Below are 7,795 nucleotides of genomic sequence, written 5' to 3' on the forward strand. Positions count from 1 at the left end.
ACAAATTTGTGACACTTAGTCAAAAATATATATGTATATATATATATATATAAATGTATGTATGTATGTATATGTATATATATATGTATGTATATGTATATATATATATGTAGGTATGTATGTATATGTATGTATGTATGTATATGTATATATTCATTCCTTAGTTATCATTCCAAAACCAAACAATGCATCTAATTCAAACTTATAAGTTTTTTTTCTAAATAAACTCAAATAAATAGAAGAAAAATGAATAAAGTCAATAAAATAAAAAAATAAATTAATAAAATAAAGTAAATATAAGAAAAAATAAATAAAATCCAAATAAATATGAGAAAAAATAAATAAAATTAAACAAATAAAAAAATTACGAATGTGAATTAAATACATCTTCTGGTTTGGGGATAACTAATGATGGACATGCTCTGAAGCTGGAAATTCATTTTGTTACAATTTGCAAATTATATTTAAAGAATAATTACGTAAATAATCGTAAGAATATATAAAGTTTTGAGTATCAACTTTTAAAATCGGCTAAAATTTTCAGATTTACAAATTTATAAATAATGCTCATTGCCTTCTTGGAGCATTATTTTTACTAAAAAAACATTTTTTTCTATCCATCATGACCCGAACTTTCATGTCTTTCGTAATGATCGGATGCTTCAGAACATGTTCCTGTGGATGCATTGTGTATTTCTGGTTTCACATTCGAAGTACATAAAGCCACTACAAGATTGTATTCATTCAAGACATGTAACCATTGGTTATGATTAATTAACAAATCCATTACTTTATTATTATGTTGTTATTTCAAGCAGAAAACATGCAGACGTAAAATGTCTCTATTATTTAACCAAATAAGTTTAGATATACAAATGCTGCACACACACACACATATATATATATATATATATATATATATATATATATATGTGTGTGTGTGTATATATATATATATTCAAGCAGACATTAAATACAACAGAGATACTGTGCTTGATAGTTCTTTTTTTATTTTTTCGATTTTCTGTCTAATGTTTTTATATCAAAATCAAAAATATTGATGAAAGTTCCATAGTTATCATGAACGCTTTGGATTCAACTGTGAATCCTCTTCAAGTGTTGAGGTGAAAGTGAGTGGGAACGAAACATGGAAATAAAAAAAATGAAAGTAAAATAAATTTTATCGAGTGATGAAAGGGTAAAAGTATGTTAAATCGAGTCAGTCGGCCAATATGGCAAAAAATAAAAATTTTACAGAAAATCGAAAAAATGAAAAAAAATAAAAAAAAATAAAAAAAAAAATAAAAAAGAATAAAAAAGAATTTTAAAAAATTTAAAAAAATAAAAAAATAAATAAAAAAGAATCATAAAGCAAAGTATTTCCGTTGTATTTAATTATGTCTGCTTGAATGAAAAAACGCTGCCTAAATATACCAATCTCAAGTGTGTGTATATATATATATATATATATATATATATATATATTAGTGCTGGGATGATTAATCAAAATCAAAAAAATCAGAACATTTAGGGTATCGGAATCAGAAAAATTTGTGCCTATTTTCTGGTGCCAAAACAAATCTTTTGTTTTTTTTCATTTGTTTTTGCTTAAAGCAAAATCTTTCATTGCTGGTAATGTTGTTAAAATAATTGATTTTAAAATACCAGTAAAACTAAAATTGTTGGATCATCCCCCACAAGTATATTTTTACGTTTAGGGAAATATCTGCACATTTAACGTGTGTTTTTATGATGATCAGGCAAAAATAACCAATCTCTAGTCGAGATTTATAAAGAATTGGTAATTGTATCGGAATAGAGAAAAGTATTGGAATCGTCCCATCACTAATATATATTATCCACAGGCAGTTTCATATCACAGCTTTTCAGCGCAGCTAGACTCGCACCCACCCCAAGCTAGGATTGAACCAACAACCATCTAGTTAATAGTTGTTGATTTTAATCAGTGAATTACAAGGCATGTATTGCTGGCAAGTGATATCTTTATGCTTTTATATAAATAGTTCAACTATCAAAGAGTGCTCCACTGTTTATTTAGAAAGTTCTTTGTATTGCGCTAATAGTCGTCGGCAATAGCACTTACAATTATGCTCAATGTTAAGGCGGGGGGGGGCTTATATAGTCATCCGTAGTCAGTTTCACTATATCACAGCTCTTCAGTGCAGCTAAACTAGCAGTTGCCCCAATTATATATATATATACCTAAAAACGTGTTTCATCCTTTTTGGGAATCATCAGGGATGCAGGGAGTTATGATTGCAGCTGGTCGGGAGATATGAACCCGGCTACGAAGCCATTTCTGACTCCATTAACAAGGAACGAACCACATGGCCAACATTAACCGCAGGAAATACAGTTGACAATAAGAATTATTAAAATGTTTAGACGGCAAGAGTGATCTTATGAGCATAACATCATGATATGCGCATGTAAGCTTAAGTGACTTTCATTTCAACTTAGAGCGCTCAACAATAAAAACAGTTCTTAAAGAGGCTGACATAGTTTTTACAATAATTATTTTAAATACCTACAGACACTAGTGTTTCATCCTTTCGGGAATCATCAGTTCAGGGAGTTACGATTATACATATATAATATAAAGACAATTTATGATTTTCTGCATTTAAGCCACATTATTAAAAAGCAATCAGATGCAACAAAGTTTGTTTCATTAATACTATAATGTTTGTCTTTTGTTTAGGGGCACAATTGAACCTTAATACTTGACTTTGGTGAATAAAGATTAATTCTAACCAAAATTAATTTCTTATCAGCAAATTTATAAAATATTTTCTTATGTCCACAGTATCAATGGCATCAGACTTTTTTTTGTTCTAGAACAAAAAAAAAACATGGTTGTCAGTGATATCTTAGTGTCCGTGCAAAATTTGAAATTAATTTAAAAACATTTGAGTTGGACAATAAAAAATAATTTCTGACTGGAAACATTTGAAGTCGAAAGTCATCTATGATAGTTCAGTTTTGCTGTTAAACGAAAGGAACACTATTTCTGAACTGTGTCGCTATTATGCAGATTCTAAAATTTCTCTTGAAATTGTGTTAGGGTTCGTTTATAGAAAATTCTGAGTTTTATTGAATTATGGGGGGGGGGTTACAAAATAAGTAGAATTAATTTAGAAATCTCCCAATTTTGGTCGACAAAATTTCTGGCTTTGAAAGAATTCACTGAAATGTTTTGAAGAAAATGAAGCGAAACAAAATTTTTTTTTTCTATTTTTGTAAATAAAAAAATGAAGAGAGAAAAGAACATTGCCAATAACTTGTCACAAGCCTCGTGTATTTTTGTTTTCTTTCTGGTTGAAGTTTGGGGGCGGGGTTCATGGAGGTGATTTTAATTCCAAAATTTTGGGGGCTTATTTCTTTTTCTTTTTTTTATGAGTTTTGTTTTGTTTTTTGTTTTTGTGTCTTCGGTTAACTTTGAAGAGAATAAAAAAAATACCACTCGGCTCTATTTCAAAACAACTTATTGCAGTAGACTATTATATTTAATGTTTTGTTTTATAGCAGAATAAAAGTTGGTTATATCTTAGGGAAATGCTGAAAAAATATTTTTTTTAATGGCCAATATCTGAACAAATTGAACAAAGTGAAATAAGGGAAATAAGTTTGTTCGTCTTATGCTACAAGGGGGATAACTCCGGAGTAACTAAAAAGGATTTTTGAACGGCTTATCATTTACATTTTGGAGGATTTGTTTATATACCAGCCATTCAAAATTTGACTTGAATTTGTTTTATATATATATACTAACAATGTGCAAAAGTGGTCGTGGCTTATGCGACTGTATATTTTTAACAGAATTATCATATTTGTTTATTCTCTTCAGTGAAAATTTAATTAAAAAAAAAAATACATTTTTACTTGTAAAAATAAATTTTAAAATGAAAACTTGTCGCGATAGCTTTTAAAAAAAATCAGTGAATTTTGGAATTTTCAGAAATAAATTTTTAAAATTTCCTGGAAGATGATTATCAGATTTTTAGAAAGATAATTAGAAAATTAAAATCTTTAGATATTGAATTAAAAAAAATGTACTGACCTTTTTACTAAAATTATATAATTATCTCTCCCCCCCCCTCCCAGTTAAATTATAATTCCTGCTCCGGTCTGGATAAATAAAATTATTACCAACATTCATAAAAGTGTAGAAGACAATAATAATATTTTATTTTTAAATAAAATATGTTTTGTAATTTTGTATGAAAATTGAAAAAATTCTATCTTTTTTTTTTTTTTTTTTTTTTTTTTTGATAAGTTTATAAAAAGCAAGTCCACATTAAATTGACAATTATAAAAACCCAAACAACAAAATTTCATTTTATTATATTTTACCTTTTATAAAACAGATGGTTTTGCAAAAATGTTCTGTTTATTTATTTATAGTTATATATAACCAACATGCCTGACGAAGGTAAAAGGCTGTATCGACTGAAACGTTTGACAAATAAAACTCAAGATGAGAACAATAATCTGATCCAAACAAGTAATACAATCAGCCTTCATCTAAAAAATTCAAGACTGTAAATTAAATAAATCAACTTGAAATAATATTTCTAGATAAACAATTCTAGTACAAAAAAATACAATAACATGGAGCTAATTATTAAAATAGATTTTTTAGTGTAGTATGTAAATGAGGTTACTCCTTGACTGTAGGTTTCGGTTGAATAGTTTATATCGAAATCATGAGGGAATGTAAATGTGTAAATGTCCGTTTTTAGTTTGAAAATTAATTTGTGAAACCTTTTGTACATATTAATCAAATTGTGAACAGACAGACAGGAATACGACTTTATTATAATAGAAAATCGCATTGAGGTGTTTCCAAAATATCCACCCTCCATCAAACTACTTCCTTACCCTATCTATTTAATAAAATCAAAAGTAAAACCTTTAAACTTTTTGATCATGTCAAACGATCAACCACTGGTCTGTCAAGGCAAAAGAGACAGAGGGAAGCCAAGGAGAAAATGGAGAGAAAATGTTTTTGATTTAACATTTCTCAACAGTTGGGCATCCATCAACCAACTTGCCCTGGATTGGAAGGAATGGCAGAAAATAAGTCACATTGGTTTGCAATCTGTATCAAGCGGAAGATGCAGCTCCTAATGATGTAAAAGCGTTATTGCATTCGCACAATATAATGCAGTTTCAGTCAGCTTCCTAATAAAATACTGGATTCATTAAATTCCGTGATCATTCATTAATCAATACTGAAATTTTCATTAAAATTGGTTGATTTCCTTATTTTTGATAAATTTTTAAAAGGAAGATCTTTCAACTTGGTATAAATTAAATTTTGTTTTAATTTTAAATATAATGGCTTTATGCAATAAGTTTTCTTGAAATTGTGCTTAGAGCCCTTTTTTGACAAGGGTGGCAACTTGTCATATCGAGGGGATGTATTTATGCAAACTTAATTTTTTTTCAGCATTTTTTTTTTTTTATTTTTTTTTTACAAAAACTTTTTATTAGTTTTGAAATGGAAATGAATAAAGAGTTTTTTATTGTTATTGGTTAAAAGAAAACAACATTAAAAATGCAAGGGTCAGCTTATCTAGCAAGCCAGGGGAAGTTGTGAAATGGGCTTCATTTTCCATTGGTTTTCATACACGAGAAATGTACAGTTAAAATATTTAATTTTGACTGGAGTGAATATATGGTTCACAATTCCATAATGATACGAGGACATTCTAACATCTTATTTTGTACAAGCACCAGTCTTATATATAAAGACTTTGTCAGTATGTCCATCACATTTTTTTTAATTACTACAAATACATTTGCAGAATTTATCTCATTTCTTAACTACTTTTTGAAATGGAAAATATTGCATGAAGTGCAAAGAATAAATTCCCAACAAATAAAGCAAATGCCTCGATCAGAGATAAAAACAGGAACCTTGAGATCTTTTTAAAAAATTCTGAGTTATTTCGATATTCTTATAAATAGAACTTAAAAAATTACCAGAATAAAATAATTGTAACTTTGATGTGATGTCATAGATTTATGATATCTTTTAAAACGTGATGTCATGGATTTATATCTTTTAAAACGTGATGTCATGGATTTATAATATCTTTTAAAACGTGATGTCATGGATTTATGGTATCTTTTAAAACATGATGTCATAGATTTATGATATCTTTTAAAACGTGATGTCATGGATTTATAATATCTTTTAAAACGTGATGTCATGGATTTATGATATCTTTTAAAACGTGATGTCATGGATTTATATCTTTTAAAACATGATGTCATAGATTTATGATATCTTTTAAAACGTGATGTCATGGATTTATAATATCTTTTAAAACGTGATGTCATGGATTTATGATATCTTTTAAAACGTAAATTCAAAAGATGGGGGAAAAAATGTCTAAACATTATCAATAACATCAGAAATTATTTTTATTGAAGACAATTTATTTTGCTTTAATTATGATTTAGTATTAAAATCAATTTTATATGTACTAGAATTTCAGGAAATTATTTACGAATTGAAAAAATATTAAATTCCAATAACCAGTGAAATTTAATTTTTATCGTTGCCCCCCCCCCATTCCGTTTTTTCCATTGGAAAAGTTTTGTTTTTTTTAACTAGCCAATAAAAACCGTTTTCATTTCAATTTTTAAAACAAATAAAAAATATTGTTAATAAATAAAATTCAATTAGTAAAAAAAAAAAAAGGTAAAGATAAAAATATAAGAAATTAGGAAAACTTTTAAAATAAATTTTTGAAAGAACAAAAATTGAAATATAAATCGACGACCTAAATTAAAAGGTTCATCTTTAATGAACAGCTTAAAACCTGTTAACGTCTTTTGACAGATTTGACAAACATTTAAAGAAATTCCAAATTGTCTTTTGGAGAAATTTTTTTATCAGATGAATTCGTTCCTTTCACCTGTTTTTATTTTACTTTTTTTTCTTGTTTAAAATTTTTCATCCTAATTTCTTTTTTTCATTTTCGTAACTTTCTAAAAACATTTTTCATAATTATTTTTTTAATCGTTCATGGCTGATAATTTCATCAAAATTGGTTGATATTTTACATTTCCAGGTGTTTTTTTAGCAGAAAATAAATTTCAACAACAGAAGAAGAGAAAAAAAAACTTAGCAACTAAATATCATTTCACTTGTTCAATATAATGCGTTAGTGTCAACGATCAGTGCAGGATTCCAAGTTTTTAGTTTGTCATGTGAGAAAAGAGTTTGAATCTGAGGATGCAAGGGAAAAAATGCTAAAAGTTGTTGGAGAGCGGGTAACATTAAAAAGTAAAATTCGTTTTAAAATTTCATTAATTGATAAAATCAGCCATCATGGCAGATGAAAACTTTAGTTCTGAGTTACAACAGCTAATGAAAGACAAACACAAAAAAAAAAAATTTCTTCAAAAAATAGAAAAGAAAATTTATTTACATTTTGTTTTAGTTTTTGTTTTATTTATTATTAGGCAACCCTTGCTTAACTATAGACTAATCAAATATGTCGTTTCATGCCAGTTCAGGAAGTTACAAAAAATCCTGAAATTATTTTTTATCAAGTATCACCTTCATTTTTGCTCAAATGGAATGAAACGCAGATTTTTCTTTAAACGGTATTATTTATTAAACGTTGTTGCTTTTAAAAATCGTTAAAACTTTTGTATAAAAAAAATGTTCAAAGTTTATTTTCACGGCAAAAGTTTTTGTTTTAGTATAAAAAGTTGTCAAAATATTTTTATACAAGAAAATGAAAATAAAAGGCAA

The sequence above is a fragment of the Euprymna scolopes genome, chromosome 26 (genome assembly GCF_053919585.1).
Source record: "Euprymna scolopes isolate OS-2025 chromosome 26, ASM5391958v1, whole genome shotgun sequence".
NCBI lineage: Eukaryota > Metazoa > Mollusca > Cephalopoda > Sepiida > Sepiolidae > Euprymna > Euprymna scolopes.